Source organism: Zonotrichia albicollis, chromosome 24, assembly GCF_047830755.1.
Source record: "Zonotrichia albicollis isolate bZonAlb1 chromosome 24, bZonAlb1.hap1, whole genome shotgun sequence".
Lineage (NCBI taxonomy): Eukaryota > Metazoa > Chordata > Aves > Passeriformes > Passerellidae > Zonotrichia > Zonotrichia albicollis.
In genome coordinates, this window is record NC_133842.1 from 4,584,604 (window position 1) to 4,601,801 (window position 17,198).

Below are 17,198 nucleotides of genomic sequence, written 5' to 3' on the forward strand. Positions count from 1 at the left end.
CCAAATACGAAAAATCACACTCAATAATCTTAACAAAATTACAAATACAAATACAGAGATTAGAATGGTTTCTACTAGACAGAATAACATCATTGCTATTAATTTGTACAGCAGCACAAGCAGTTCTCAAACATACACCTTTTTCTAGTATATACGAGCACAGTTTTCTGGTCAGTGACTGGATGAATTTCAAAGTGACAAATACTCTGTTCAGTGTCTAAACACATCTTGGGCATTAGCAGTATTGCTTTCACAAATGAATCTCATTTGTTCTCTAGTAATGCAGGATTCTAAGTTTACTACTTGCCACTTTTCATTCATCTTTTTGTGCTCACACTCTATGTTCTGAAGGATAGAGTGTTGTTTCTTCATGGTTTAATCTTAGGGCAATGATGGGATGGATAACATAAACAGTGGCATTACATATGGTAAGCACAAAGGCAGTGGCCACATTAGAAATAGGATCATAGGTGAAATTCACCATAATCTACTAGGATTAAAACTTCTTTTCAAAATCAATTGCATTATCTCATTCAATTTTCTGAATTTCAGCTGGAAAATTACTTTTACTCTTTTCTTATATGATCAGAGCTGCTGTTGCTTGTAACCATAACTGTGCTTGTATACAACTGAAAGCTAAAGACACATTATCTTGAACTATACTAAGTGCTTCTACTATCAATTTGTGGTCTTGGTCTCCGGCCTGTTCATTCTTCTTTACTTTGGCAGTACTTTTGAAATCTGTCACTGGCTAGTTCTTAATGCCAGTAGAGATTACTATAAAGGCTGCTTTAATTTTGTTAGGCTACTTGCTGCAGCAGTTAGTTTATTCATCAGTATTTCTGAATCAATTCTATTTAAAACTCTTAATCTTGTCTCTAATATGCCAGTTAGATGTTTGTTATGGGGAACAGGAACTGTTTTCTGTCCATGATCATCCCTCCCTGCCAGAGGGATGTGCTGGGCTCCTACTACAAATTCAGACATACTTCACAAGTGTATCTGACAGAGGTTTAGGTCATACTTGAGACAGATGTTTGTTCTGAAATGTAGAGACTTCAGGGAATCTAACTTCTCTCTCTCTCTCTCTAAAGCACTTGATTTCTCAGATGTGTGGCAAGCAGGAATGTCTCTCTTGGTCACCTACTTTGCCCTTAGCAAAGATTAAGCTGTGACTGTGTTCAGGGCAGAAGATAATGGAGGGGAAATTTTGAGAGAAGAGCTTAAATTCATTGCCTACAGGCTGTATCAGGGTGAAATTACACTAACTGTCTGATTCACTTAGGTTATCACAGACTTCCTGGTGTTCATATACACTAGGGGAGGTTCAGACACTAATTACATCTGGTCTCTCATAAGCTATCTTTTTGATGACTAAGCACTTTACTTTGATTTCTTCTCTTCAGATTCTTTGAAGTGTTCACAGCTCCTGTTCTTGCTATTCTTACTCCTCACATACTTGATTCTCGTGGATTACTACAGTAGATATGTTTAATATAAACCTTCTTTATCTCAGAAGGTTTTCTTATGGATCTAGTATACTGATTAAATGCTAGGGACCAAGGCTATTCAGTATTGCTTTGGGTGGAGGTACTCTCTAGTTCTAAAACTTCAGTTATAATTTTATACAAAACAATTCTGTACACTAAAGTATGAGCTACTCTCGACCGCAATATACTCATTTTGCCCGAATAAGTTTTAGTCTCAGTTCACTGTCTCCTGGTGTCACTCCTGAAGGGGCTTCTGGGCCTTCTTCACTCGAGAGTGATGGATCTAGCATTCTGCTCTTTGATTTTGATTGCAGTGAAGGTGGTGAGAGGTACTTGCAGTGGTCTAGTGGTCTCTCCTACTGTGGTTCCGAAGTCTTCTCTGTAAGAGACTTAACATATACATCAACTCCAGGCTATCCAACTCCCTGCTCCGAGTTCCAGCCACAAGTTTCTCAATTACTCTGAGCTGTTTGCTTAATGCCACTATGTAAGTGGACATTCTGGACATTTTCCTTGTATTCTATTGTTTTCTATAAGGCATTCTAAAAGGATTCAGCATTTTTTTAGCTCAAAAGGTTTAGTTTGAATTTGCAATAGTGCTAGTGGAAGAGCTTCTTGCTCCAGTCTTATGATTTGCTGCTTAATCAAATGATTCATTCTCTCCCCCTGGCCGCTTGATTGGGGGCGGTATGGGGTGTGAAGTTCTTAATCTATGCTCAGATGGCTACTAATCTGTTGCACTATTTTGGAAATGAAAGGTGATTCTTTATCTGAGGATATTGTGGCTGGAACTCTGAAGCGTGGTATTATCTCTTGTAAAAATGATCTGGTCACCTCTTGAGCTTTGACAGTTCTGTGGGGAATGTTTCTGGCCACTCTGAAAATGTATCTATTAATACCAGTAAATACTGATACCCCCCTTTCCTTGGGAGTTCTGAAAAGTTGATTTGCTACTGCTATACACGCCCATGGCCTCTCCTAGTCTGACTAAGTTTTGGCCCGGGGGTATTTTGAGGTTAGTCTGGAGGCAAGGATCATATTATAAGCTCACTTGAGTGATAGTGGCATATAGATTCTTGACAATGATACAACAGTTCTTTCAATCAGATGTGTGTTCTAGAAAGCCTGTGGGGATTACTACTTCAAAGTCAACACTTCATTCCAGTGCACTCTGTATCACTCGCAGCCTCGGTCATTTTGAGAAAGGAGCCACACTCTATAAAAGGCTTTAAGTAGTTAGGCCCTAGTGTGTTTTCTAGTGCCCTTCTTTCACTAGTAACCACGAAAATGGGAGGGGATTACTAGCTCTCTTTCAATGGTAGCCTACCTCTTGCAGTTGTACGTCTCTTTTGATTAGTATTACTGTATTATGGCTTACTTTCGAGGAAAATCTGTACCTCACTCTTTGCTGCTTTCTTTGCCTCTCTATCCGCTAGCTCATTTCTTTCTTCCAATTTTAAGCTCACTCTCTGGTGTGCCTTAATATGCCTTTTCAGGTAACTGAACTGCTTCCAGCAGCTGGATTGTCTCTTCTTTTTCTGTGAGGTCAGCAGTCCCCTCTCCTTCTAGATGGCTCCATGTGCATGCACAACTCTGAATGCCTTTTGCTGTTTCTAAGGCATGGGTCTATGCATTTATCTCAGCATTCTGTGCAGAGGTACCTGTTGGTAAGTGTCCAGACTCTATTACCTCTCTGCAGGTAATCACTGTGAACTTTGCAATGTCGCTTTCTTGTCAGTGAACCAGGTCTCTGCATCGTCTGGAGGAGTGTCCTTTAAGTCTGGGCGGCTGGAGTAGGTAGCTTCAGTGGTTTCTGGGCAATCATGGTGTACTGCTTCTCCTTGATTCTACTGAGAAAAGAAGCTGGGTTGACAATATTAGTCACCACTATCTCTCCATCATCTTGCTCTACTATGATGGCCTGGTATTTCAGAAACCTCTCTGGTGAAAAGCCAGTGGCCACTCTTTACTTCCAGTACTACAGACACTGTGTGGGACACTAGCACAGTCATTTTTGTCCCAGGATAAACTTGTGTGCTTCTTGAATGTTTAGCACAACTGCTGCTACAGCTCTGAGGCAACTTGGCCATCTTTTGGCTGTTGCATCTAGTTGCTTAGAGAGTAAGCAACTGCCCTCTGGTATGGACTCAAGTCTTGAGCCAATATTCTCAGAGCAATTCTTTGCATGGAAAAATAGAAAGAATGCTTTACTTACATTTGGAAGTTTCAAAGCTGGAGCTGACATGAGGGGACTCTCTAGCTGGCGAAAGGCTTGTGTGGTGTCTCTTGTCTACTGGAGATCTCAGTTCTCATTGGCAATAAGAGCATAGAGGGGTCTGGAGATTACCTTCTGTTTCACTACTTTCTTTGAGACTCTGCATCCTTGGAGTCTTAGGAAATTCAAAAGGCTTACTGTCTAGGCTTCTCTCGCTTCCCTCGTCTGAGTGGCTACTAGAAGATCGTCTAAGTACTGCAACAGCCTCCTTTCTTCTTGTGGAGCTTCCTGGGACTCTGGGTCTTTGCAAGCTGTTCTCCACTCGGAGTGGAGAATTTTGAAGCCTTCAGGCACATGGACTGTGTGAGCTTGTGTTTGAATGCAAAAATGTTCTGGCTGGCTTCATGGATAGGGAGGCAAAAGAAGGCATCTCTTAGGGCTGAAAGAGTGAACCAGGTTAGCTCAGGTGTTAAACAAGTTAGTAAGGTCTATGGATTTGCTACCACAGGGTACAAATTCTGTGTTATCTTATTGACAGCTCTTAATCTAGTACTACTAGTTATTGGACTGATTCTTTCCTTACCTTTCTTTTGAGGGTACTACTCAGTTCTCACTGGTTGTGTTCTTTCATTAAGCTTGATGGGGGAGCATCCCATGGGGGAGCATCTTTCACTCTCTCTGGTGCAGCAGAGGCCCATACCCTTGAAAACACTTATTTACTTATTCTAATATCTCTTTACTAATGTCTTTCTTAATTTCAGTGTCTGTTAATATTAAGCCTAACATCTTTATATTATTTGCCTCCAGAGCAACCCTTCTCATTTGAGAATGTTTAGCAAATTGAGCGAATTGTACAAAATCTTTTAGGTACACCTAGTACACATGTTACTTGAAAGGTTTGCAAAACTATGCCTTTTCAGACTGGCCAGTTGTTCATTCCCCACACTACAACATAAACATTCTCTACAGGTACTAAAGCTTTATTTAAAACTGAACACATAACCCTTGTGCTGACAAAAATTCTTCCCTTTTGGGAAGGTTACCTTTACCCTTCCTCCCTTACCTTGGGAGGAAGCCTTTACAAATCATATGTACTCATTTTGCGAACTGTGATTGCTTCGCATTTCAGCGTGATAATCCTTGCCTGATTTTATACGTTGCTATCTTATGCTGCATGCTGAACAACATGTTTGATTTGCTTGCTTTCTCTTTGCCTTGTTTTCCTTTTCAAGGGCCAAGACCAGAGAGCGGTCTGATCTCACAGTCTCTTTGTCATTCTGGGTGATTTCTTAAAACAAAAGACATTTCAGCATACAAAAACTATCCCATTTATCTTCTTATTATAAAACAGTACTAACAGCAATGAAGCACTATAAATCTTTTTATTTTCTGAGCTGCTCTTACTGGCAACCTCCTCCCAATGAGCCCCTCCCAAAAGGGGCTAATTTAGGAACCTGTTTGCTCTGGTCAGTTCTTATTATTTATTTCTCTTTGCCCTATCTCGCTTCCATTTGGACCTTTTTACAGACTTTCACAGTAGTTTCTCAGTTTTCCTCTTATACACATAGCTCCAGGTGGCAGGTATCAGATGTGATTCCCACACACAAGCTCTAAGACCTTAGGTTCTGAATCTGCTTGACCAGAAACCTTTAATTTACACTCGGGGCGTGTACCCTGACACTTATTGGAACAGCAAAACAGCAATACCAGTGTTTCTCATAAACACCGCACTGCAATAATACCTGCACATCTAGCTTTTGCTCACAGGCCATTCCCGTGTTCCTTGGGGAGACAGGGCAGCCAGAGCTGTCCCTGTGCCCAGGGCGCAGCCACTGTCACCTCACACAGCCTGCTAGCTTCTTGATGTACCAAAGGCTCCCGGAAATTGCTCACAAAGGCAGGCTATTCGGTTTGTTACAGAGAACCTTAAATCTCTACAGCAGATTGTTTCCAGTAAAGACTTACTGCAGTACCAACTGAAGTCTCATAAATCTCATAAGTCTCATTAACTAATTCATTTCATTCACTTCTTCTATATAAACTCTGTTTTACAAAATATCAGTCTTTTCTAGTTCTCTTCTTGCACAATCTAATTAAGCACTGTGTCTACTTACACACGCACTCACTTTCTTCCCTTCTTATCTCAAATTCACTAGAGCCATGGCTTGAATTACCATGAGGGGGAGAATTCTTGGAATTCTTTTAACTCACTTTATCGAAGTTAAACATAAATCACCGTACTATAGTTCTCTTATGTAAAATGCTACTCTTGTTGCAACAAAATCTTAAAATCTCTACAAACACTACTATACAATCTGAGAATCAAATTACTACAATGCAGCGGAAAAAAAATCACTACACAAAATCACTGGGAAAGGGCTTATTTCGCAAAGTGCTCACTTTTCTCAACACAACACAGCACACCATAATTCGGCATTTACTCAAATCAATTTTCCTGGACACAATCAAAATAACAGCGCACAGTCTAGAGATCAAGTCCAAACATCCAAGGCAAAGGAACTTTCTGAGCTCATACTCACGGTTAAAATGTACTAAATCTACACAAATCACTACATTCAAACACGATAAATACTATCACTGACATTCTTCCATTCGCTTCTCCGCGGGGCACTTCTCTCCCTGCTCCCGCAGCTTGCTGCAGCCGGCGCCTCTGGCCTCACTCGGCTGCTTCAAACACGGGGAGTACTGACCCATCCCCGCACTGTAGGGCACTGTAGATTTACTCTCTTTTAAACACCATACACATATCACCTGCACGATCACAAACACAGTGCACTGGCCACACACATTAACTATACAGCAACACAGTGTCCGGATATTACACACACACAAACAAAACACACGGGTTCACTCGTTCTGCTCCATCAGAATTATGAATCTTCAATACACACATACACGGGTTCACCCGGCTTACTCTCAAAGCCGCTAGCGGTCTGCTCTATCAGAACGACGAACCCGGCCTCTAATACAGCTGCTCTATCAGCTGAACCCCGTCTCTAATACAGCTGCTCTATCAGCTGAACTCCGTTTCTAATACAGCTGCTCTATCAGCTGAACCCCATCTCTAATACAGCTGCTCTATCAGCTGAACTCATGAACCCAGACGTCTCTGGGTGGTTTACTCCCTTTCTCTCTTTCTTCTCTCCCCCCTGGGGCCCCATACATACCGTATTCTCCTCCGCAGGCCAGCGGGTCGTTGTCTGTCCTCGCAGGTGGCAAGTTGAGACAAGCGGAGCCCCACCAGGAAAAAATCCTGGGGCGCGCCTTGGAGGTCCGTCTATCTCCCCTGCCCCCGCGGGGACAGAGAACTCCTGCCTGGCTCGCCAAAATGTTTTGCGGAGAAAAGAAGAAACTTCACAACTTGTAAAAGTTGTAAAGCTCGGTATGCTTTATTACGACGCGCGCCGGACGCAAGACTCTCCAAAAGGGCATGCGTGCCCCTGGAGACTCCGAGTTCCTTTTTTATCCCCTCTTCTAAATGCATATGCATACAGTTTCAAATTAAGTTTATACATATTCATTCTACATGACATTTAGCACTAATTCTTCTTTATCGAAGGAATTTTTAAGTCGGGGGCAGATTGACCTCGTGGTTTTTCTGTTTTTCTTTCTCTGTCTCTTTGCTGTCTCTGGAACGCGGCCTCTCTTTCAGCTTTAGCTCTACAGACTCTTCACCTCTCCTAGACACTTTACTTAGTTCAGGATGGATATTCTGTCTCACAATAGAGCAAGGGATCCAACGCCTGAGAGAAATGGCCGTGGCTGAGATTATCTTCTCAGATGATGTAACAACTAGGAACCCAGACTTAGTACCATGCATGTCTGTGATGTGGCGAAAACTCGTACGACTCGGGCCACATGAATATGCTTCTGCCTTAGCCATCATGAAGAGGGATGAGAGGGGTGAGACTGTGCTTGACATGGCAAGGAAGCTCCGAGCATATGCAGATGCTGTACATGGCCCGACACATGCCAGAATCGTAGCGGTAGAAACACGTCTGCAGAACGTAGAGGATAAGATAGAGGAGAACCATAAGAAGCTTAGAGAGGAGATTAAAGAAGACCTTCTCCAAATTTCAGCAGTACAGATCCGAGGTTCCGGTATCCAAGGCAGACGTTTCCCAGATGGTGAGAGGAGATACACCCCACGAGCTGAGCTGTGGTTTTACCTGCGTGATTGTGGGGAAAACATGAGAAGTTGGGATAGGAAACCTACTGCTGTTCTGGCACAACGGGTGCGTGAACTGAAGGAAGCCACCAGGAGGAAAGCAGCTCCAGTTGCCCGTAGCCGAACGGCCAGGTATGATGATGATGACATGTCTGACCCCCTCGAAGGAACATCCAGAACATACACCCAGGGAAAGAATGATAACCAGGCTTAGAGGGGCCCTGCCTCTAGCCAGGTAGAGGCCAGGGAAAATCGTGTCTTCTGGTCTGTGTGGATTCGTTGGCCTGGCACATCGGAACAACAAGAGTATAAAGCTTTGGTCGATACTGGTGCACAGTGCACATTAATCCCATCAAGACATGTGGGGACAGAGTCTGTTTCTATTGCTGGTGTGACAGGGGGATCCCAGGATTTCACTTTGGTGGAAGCTGATGTGAGCCTAATGGGAAATGAGTGGAAGAAGCATCCTATTGTGACTGGCCCAGAGGCCCCATGTGTTTTGGGCATAGACTACCTTCGAAGTGGGTACTTCAAAGACCCAAAGGGACTCAGATGGGCATTTGGAATAGCTGCTGTAGAGACAGAGGGCATCCAGCAATTGAACACCTTGCCTGGGTTGTCTGAGAATCCATCTGCAGTAGGATGCCTGACGGGAGAAGAGCAACGAGTGCCAATTGCCACTTCCATAGTGCATCGACGGCAGTTTAGGACCACTCGAGATGCTGTGATCCCCATCCATAAGATGACCCGAGAGCTGGAGAGCCAAGGGGTGGTCAGCAAGACCCACTCACCCTTCAACAGCCCCATTTGGCCTGTGCGAAAATCTGAAGGAGAATGGAGATTGACTGTGGACTATCGTGCATTGAATGAAGTGACTTCACCACTGAGTGCTGCCGTGCCAGACATATTAGAGCTCCAGTATGAGCTTGAGTCCAAGGCAACAAGGTGGTACGCCACTATAGACATAGCCAATGCATTTTTCTCCATTCCTCTGGCAGCAGAATGCAGGCCTCAGTTTGCCTTCACATGGAGGGGAGTGCAGTACACCTGGAACCGATTGCCCCAGGGGTGGAAGCACAGCCCCACCATCTGCCATGGACTGATCCAGACTGCACTGGAAAAGGGTGAGGCTCCAGAACATCTGCAGTATATTGATGACATCATTGTGTGGGGGAACACAGCTGCGGAAGTGTTCGAGAAAGGGAAGGAAATCATCCAGATCCTCCTGGGAGCTGGTTTCGCCATTAAAAAGAGCAAAGTAAAGGGACCAGCTCGTGAGATTCAATTCCTGGGAGTGAAGTGGCAAGATGGATGGCGTCAGATTCCTACAGATGTCATCAACAAGATCACAGCAATGTCTCCACCCACCAATAAGAAAGAGACACAAGCTTTCTTGGGTGCAATAGGTTTTTGGAGGATGCATATTCCTGAGTACAGTCAGATCGTGAGCCCTCTCTACCTGGTCACCTGCAAGAAGAACAATTTCCAGTGGGGCCCTGAGCAGCAACAGGCCTTTGCACAGATCAAGCAGGAGATTGCTCATGCAGTAGCCCTTGGCCCAGTCAGGACAGGACCAGAGGTGAAAAATGTGCTCTACTCTGCAGCTGGGAACCATGGCTTGTCCTGGAGCCTTTGGCAGAAGGTGCCTGAGGAGACTCGGGGTCGACCACTGGGATTTTGGAGTCGAAGCTACAGAGGGGCTGAAGCCAACTATACTCCAACAGAGAAAGAAATCCTGGCTGCCTATGAAGGAGTCCCGGCTGCTTCGGAGGTAATAGGCACTGAAGCATAACTCCTCCTGGCACCCTGACTACCCGTGCTGGGGTGGATGTTCAAAGGCAAGGTTCCTTCCACTCACCACGCCACCAGTGCTACATGGAGCAAGTGGATTGCTCTCATCACTCAGCGCGCCCGTATAGGTAAACTGAATCGCCCTGGGATTTTGGAGGTCATTACAAATTGGCCCGAAGGTGAGAATTTTGGTGTCACAGATGAAGAGGAACAAGAACCAGTGACACGTGCTGAAGAGGCTCCTCCCTATAACCAACTGCCCCCAGAGGAAACACGCTACGCTCTTTTCACTGACGGTTCCTCTCGCATTGTAGGGATGAACCGGAAGTGGAAAGCAGCCGTATGGAGCCCCACACGACAGATTACACAAGCTACCGAAGGAGAAGGTGGATCAAGCCAATTTGCTGAACTCAAGGCTGTTCAACTGGCCCTAGACATTGCTGAGAGAGAGAAGTGGACAAGGCTCTACCTCTACACTGATTCATGGATGGTAGCCAATGCTCTGTGGGGATGGCTGGAGAGGTGGAAAAAGGCTAACTGGCAATGTAGAGGGAAACCCATTTGGGCTGCTGGTGAGTGGAAAAACATTGCCACCAGGGTAGGGAGGCTACCTGTGAAAGTCCGCCATGTAGATGCCCATGTACCCAAGAGTAGGGCCACCGAGGAGCACCAAAACAATGAGCAGGTAGACCAGGCTGCAAAGATAGGGGTGTCCAAAATAGACCTAGATTGGGAACATAAGGGAGAGTTATTCTTAGCACGATGGGCCCATGATGCCTCAGGCCACCAGGGCAGAGATGCCACCTATAAGTGGGCGCGAGACCGAGGGGTGGATCTAACCATGGACAGTATTTCTCAGGTTATCCATGACTGTGAGACGTGTGCTGCCATCAAGCAGGCCAAGCGACTGAAGCCCCTCTGGTACGGTGGGCGGTGGTCCAAGTACAAGTATGGGGAGGCCTGGCAGATTGATTACATCACACTGCCCCAGACACGCCAGGGCAAGCGCTACGTGCTGACGATGGTGGAGGCCACCACTGGATGGTTGGAAACCTACCCTGTGTCTCATGCTACAGCCCGGAACACCATCCTGGGCCTGGAAAAGCAAGTTCTGTGGAGACATCGCACCCCTGAGAGGATCGAGTCAGACAATGGGACTCATTTCAAGAACAGCCTTATCAACACCTGGGCTAGGGAACATGGCATTGAGTGGGTGTACCATATCCCCTACCATGCACCAGCTGCAGGAAAAGTGGAGAGGTACAATGGACTACTTAAAACCCAGTTGAAAGCTTTGGGTGGGGGATCTTTCAAGAATTGGGAGCAGCATCTGGCAAAAGCCACCTGGTTAGTTAACACCCGAGGTTCCACCAACCGAGCAGGTCCTGCCCAGTCTGAGTCCCTGAATGTAATAGAAGGGGACAAAGTCCCAGTGGTACATATCAGAGGTTTGTTAGGGAAGACTGTGTGGATCAATTCTGCCTCGAGTACAGACAAACCCATTCGTGGGGTTGTCTTTGCTCAGGGACCAGGTTGCACGTGGTGGATAATGCAAAGAGATGGAACAACACGATGTGTACCTCAGGGAGATCTGATTGTGGGGTGAGAATGATATGGGGATAAGGGGTGGAATGTCCTGGGGTGACATTATGATGCTTGTATATCCCCATTCATCTGTTCTGTGCCTTTAAGACCGGCTCTGAAGAGTGGAAGTTTTGTTTGGGTTTCTCTTATCAGGCACACAGAGAACGGTACATAGAGCTGGTTTTTTCCTTCCAGCTTCAGCTTGCTGCTTTTGATTCCTCTCTTTTTCTGCTCTTGCTTCTGCTCTGCTTTCTGCCTCTGCTTATTAGCTAGCTCTAGCTAAACAGTCCACATTGCTTCCTGGACTGTTTCTCCTCTCCTGTTCCTGTGACCATCTCGAACCTGCTCCAGACTGGGACCCGGGAACACCAAGGGTTCGGCTGCAGCGGCTGCCCCAGCGCCGGAGGGACTGAGAACAGAGCAACCACCCCCCAAAAGAGACTTTCTGATTTTGCCATCTTTCTCAATGCGGTGTCATCGGGTATTGTTCATTTTGTGTGCTGGGGGGTGCGGGGCCAGTCAAATACACAGGTTCTTTCCACCTCTCTCCGAGGAATTTTTTCCCGAACCGGTTGGGGGGAGGGGCCGTGTGGGTTTTGCTTTCTGGAGGGGCCCTCCTTTGCAGATTCTTTAACAAATTTGCCCTAAACCAGTACAGCCTTTTGGTTCCACAAAGCCCTGCTGCTTCACACTGGTCCCTTGGGACCATGCGGCCCAACAGAGCCACAAAGATATCCTTGATTCCATGAGGCCCCACAGTGTCACAGTGTCAAAATGGCCCCTTGCATCCATGGTACCCTGCAGTGTCCCAATGTTCTCCTTAGTTCCAGAAGTTCCTACAGTGTAACAGGTTCCACAAGGGCCTGCAGTGTCACCATGGCCCATTGGTTCCACAATGCTCCCCAGTGTCACAGTGGTCTCCATAGGAAGGAAACAAGTGAGTCCCAGTGGTGCAGGGGTATAGGTGGCATTTGAGTCATAGTAAAATATGTGTATTGTATAGGTGGCCTTGCCCCGGTAAGTCCCAGATGTTCTAACTGGGCTACTTCCGAGGTGCCCATGGCTCTCCACATTAGCGCGGCGACTCTGTGGGACCAGAGCTGTGCGTCAGTACCGTGTCCCGTGCAGCTGCAGCAAGCTCAGGAAACAGAGGGGCCCGAGGGTGCCGGTGCTCTTTGCCTGTCTGGCAGAGCCTGCTGGACAGGCTGTACAGGGCAAGAGGCCCTCCGGGCCAGCGAGCACCGAGCTCTCGAGGCAGTTTTGCCCCGTACCCGTCACACGTTGGGGCACAGCGCAGGAGGCTCATCACCACGGGGGCAGGGTGTTCTTCAGTCAGGCTGACAATGGCCATTTGCAGCCCGGTGTCCACAGATTCACAGGATGTGAGTCTCTGCAGCATGGCACTCACCACAAGGAACCTTGCACCTGGAGGAAGCAGCAAGCGGCAAGCGGCAAGCGGAGGACTTGGAGTGCTGTCCAAGGGAGCAACTTGCGCAGCTTCCCCCAAGAAGTGCTTGCCTTCCCAGCCCACTGTGATGGGGCTGAGGGGGGCCAGTGGACATGGCTTGAGGGGCTGCGTGATCCTGGGAGGCCTTCAGCCCTGGCCCCAGGCAGCTGCAGAGAATAAAAACCCTTCTGGAAAAACTCCAGAGTAGGTCTAGGACTCACAGTGAGTGTGGGCATGGCCTCAGTCTCTGGGATGCCCTGTGGGATGGTGTTGGTGGTGGCCATGCCCTCTGTCAGGGCCATGTCAGCCTCCTCCCAGCCCTCATCCGTTTCCCAGTCAGAGCTGGCGGCCAGGTTAGAGGACACTGTGCTGGCAGCAGCCTCTGCCCGCAGCTCACTGGGCCTGGATTTGGGCTTGGCCGTGCCCTCGGGTGTGGAGCCGCCAGTCATTTTGCGCTGAAGGCGCAGGAACCTCTGCAGTGTCTGCAGCAGAAGGACGGGTGGGAAGAGAGGGACGTTCCATGGCCTTCTCCAAGTGCGGGGCCCGGCCAAGCAGTGCCAGCAGACCCAGCCCAGGTGGGGATGGCTTTGGGTACCTGCGCGGCTCGGTGGAAGCGGCCACGGGTGGGCTCCTGCTCTTGAGTCCAGTCCTTGTCCACATCTGGCAAAGAGCGAGCGCAGCCAGAGCTGAGGGGCTGTGGGAGAGGCCAGAGAACACAGCCCAGCCCTGCACTCCCCAGGCAGGAACAGCCCCCCGGGAGCCCAGGGGATGGAGCATGGCCATCGGGGGGCAGCCATGGCCCCTGTCCCATCCCGTCCATGGGTGTGTCCACAGGGATGGGATGGGATGGGATGGGATGGGATGGGATGGGATGGGATGGGATGGGATGGGATGGGGCCAGGACGGCTGCAGGCTCAGGCCCTGCGGCCCAGGTCCATCACTCACCGTGCTGCAGTGGCTGCAACTGCTGTGGCTTTGCAGGCTGCTGCACTGGGGCAGCTGCAGGGCCTTTGCTTTTCTTCCCCCGAAGCCCCTTGAACAGGCTGAGCCTGCCTGCCATCCCGCTATCTGACCTCAAGGGCACCTTCCAGACAGATGCCTTGGCAAAGGCCCGAGTCAGCGAGTGCTGCAGTTGTGCCTTGCAGGCACCTTCAACAGAGGAGCCTCAGGAAGGCTACAGGACAGCAAGTCCTGCACTGTTCTCGAAGGGCTTCTGCCAGAAGGACAGGAGACTCCTGGTGAATGATGGAGCTCCCACAGGCTGGCCACGAGGGCAACAGCTGCAGGGATGGGAGATGCCTAGGAAAAGCTCTGAGTCACCGAATCCTGAGGTCTGGCCGTGAGGCCAGCTGCAGGAGGAACGCCTTGGAAAAGCTCTGGGTCAGCAACCAACGAGCCGGCTGTGTGGGGTCGCCTCACAGCACCGCTCTGTCACCTCCCGTCCCGCCATGTGCACCGAGCACTGTGGCATGGCCATGTCGCCACCAGCCCCTATGTCAGCGCATGTCACAAAGGACTGCTCAGACACGCTGTCCCTTTTGGTTTCACGGGGAACCTGCTGCACCGTGTCACAAAGGGTCACTGCTGCCACTTGCCCCGGGGCCACCCCCTCCCCACCCATGGTGCGCCCGGTTGGAAGGACTCTCCACAGTGCCCAGCCCACACAGCCCAGCTCGCTGGCGGCCCTGGAGCAGAGCAGCTTCCAGCAAGCAAGAGGCAAACGCATCTTGCCAAGAGTTAAAACACAGCAGATAGGGAAGATGGCATGAATGTGTGCATAAAGGCCTTTGAATTCCCAGCTCTCTGAGAGGCATTTGGCACTCTTGGCTGGACAGAGATGATCCCCCTCTGTCCTATGTTCAAAGGGGGGGAACACACTCTGCCGCTGGTGCTTGGCTTGGGCTCTGCAGGCCCAGGCAGATGCCAAAGCTGCTCTTCACAGCCTTCTCCCTTGCCACGCCCCTCTGCCAAGTGCAAGGGGCCTCAAGGACGGAAAGGAGCGCAGGCAGCCAAAGGGAGACAGCTGCACCTACCTCACTGGGGGCTCCTGGGGAAGCACTTTGCGTAGGAAGCAAGCCCATCTCATCCAAAAGCATTTCCCCAGATGTGTCCATTTTCTGGGGAACACCAACACACACTTAAGAAACCCTGGCAAGGCTCAATTACTTCTGCACCTTGTAGCACACGCACTCCAGCTCGAGCTCATCTTCCTTCTCCTGAGCCTGTTTCCTCATGTCCCTTGTGGCATGCAGCCCCAGCCCCCCTAGAAACAAGAGCTGCCTGCTGCACGTTCAAGTGCCTGAACTCCTGCCCGGCGCTCACGGCAGCAAAATCAGGCTGTTCCCAGCCAGGGAGCAGAGCCCTGTTCCCGCAGGAGGCTCTCGTGAGCCCCTTCCCCACTGTGCAAGCAGCACTTCTGCCTGCCTGCCTGCCCAGAACGCTCTTGGCACAGCGGAGCACAAGCTGGCCGGCTCTGGGCCCAGCACAGCCCAAACACAGGCGCAGGAAGACACAGCTGCGGCTGTTTTGCAGCCATGCCCCAGAGAGAGGGGAAGGGGCCCCTGCCTCTGGTCTCACTTGGTTGGGTTTCTGACTGGTTCTGAGGCAGGGGCTGCGATTCCTAGCTTGTGGGGAGAGCAGAGTTGCCGGAACTGCACCCAGCGTACAGGCACTGCCTGACAGCGCTGCAGCCGCTGGGACGGTCATGCTCCCGAGTCTCAGCCCCTCCCTGCTGCTGCTGCTCCATTTGCTTTCAGGCACACCCAAAGCTCACTGCTAGGCCACGATGGTCTCTGGTTCTGCCCTCTTCCTGTCCCTGTGTAGGCATGGAGCATTGTTGCTGTAATATATGGTAGGGATAACTCATGCTATTAATGTATGGTATAAAATATTGTGAAATCCAAGCCACGTCTTTTGATTACCCTGGCCGGGAGCAGCTGTCTTATTCAGATTCAACTAGTTCCTGGACGCATGTTAAGATAACCATTGATGCCTTAATCTAAGAATAGAAGCTTCCAGGGTGATGATCGTTGGCTTCCCGAGATGTCAAGAGCCACCCAAAAGCAATTATCGCATTGCTGATTACATCTATCAAGATAGTCAGCAGCGCCACCCTGATATATCTGAATACACGGCTTCCCCGGAGCCTATTGACACCAATGGCACACCTGGACAAGGCTTTTGTCCACCTCTGCACATGGAAAGCAACAGCGATGCATGTGAAGAGACACAAAGAAAATTTGGTCATCTTTGCCTCAGGCAGAATAAACTGTATAAAACCTCGCCGCGCGAAGCCGCGAGCGTGAAGTGGGGAGACTCTGACACTGGGGATGTCAGATCTGTGTTCACCCGGCACTGATCTTGGGCTTGACGCTGTCTCTTTGGCTGTGGTAGTTTTGAAGACCAAACTTCGGTCTTGCAGACAAACTAATAAATCTTTGCTAAATTTTTGATAATTTTGGCTCACGATTTGATAATTTATAACACCAGTTGTCATTTGTGTGCACTAAGGATTCCGTTTCAGACTGAACTGGTGCAGTTGCTCCTTGGACACTGCTTGCATGAAGGTGCAGCGGTGCTGCAGCAACTGTTCCACACACAGGGAGGGCTCTGGAGCCTCCCCGGGGCCACCAAGGAGCAGAGGAGGAAACGTGCCCAGGATCTTTGATGGGGGAGGGAGCGGGGCAGATGGAATCAAGATGCATGTGCTGTAAAATCCTATCTATCCCTTTCTACTGAAAATGCTTGCAGACTGGTGGGAATTGCTAGAGACAAGGCTTACAAACCAGGCCCCGATATGATTCACCCAGTGTCCCTGTTTAAATTCAGGTATGCTTATATTAAAAAGGAAGGAACTATTCTGACTCACTTGTCCCCTCGCCCACTCCTCTTTTTTTTTTTTTTTTTGTAGCTCTTGGGGCAGTCTTGTGTGCCATTCCAACTCTTTGTTATCAAATGTGTGAAGGCATGGTGCTGCTGTAGCAGCAGCCTGAGTTCAGTGGGAACATGTCCAAAGCACTGGTCCCACAGCAGTGGGCAGAGTGAGAGACTTGCCTATTCTGCCATGGCCATCCAGCCTGGGGAGAGCAGCTGCTGGGGCTTCCCCATTCTGCCAACAGCAGTCTGCCTCCAGCATGTGGCCTGTATGGCCATGGTTTTGCCAGAATGTGGAAAATGCATTGTCTGAATGTATTTTGATGGTGTCTGACATCACCTGACTGGAGCAGTTTGGTGGGCAGGACGCCCTGTGGGCAGGGCCATGGCAGGGATGGGTGGCTGGCACTGGCACTGGCAGTGTTATTTTTCCAGACAGGCTCCTGGTACAGCTGTGGAGGAGGGCACCAGCAGCTGTATCAGCCCAGCGAGCAGCAGCACATGGAGGAGACCCTCATCTGCAAAGAGCCCCTCACCCCCTTTGCTCCCCCATGGCAGCGCAAGATGATTCCGCCGCAGGTGAAGGGCTGCTGCAGGCTGGGGACTCCT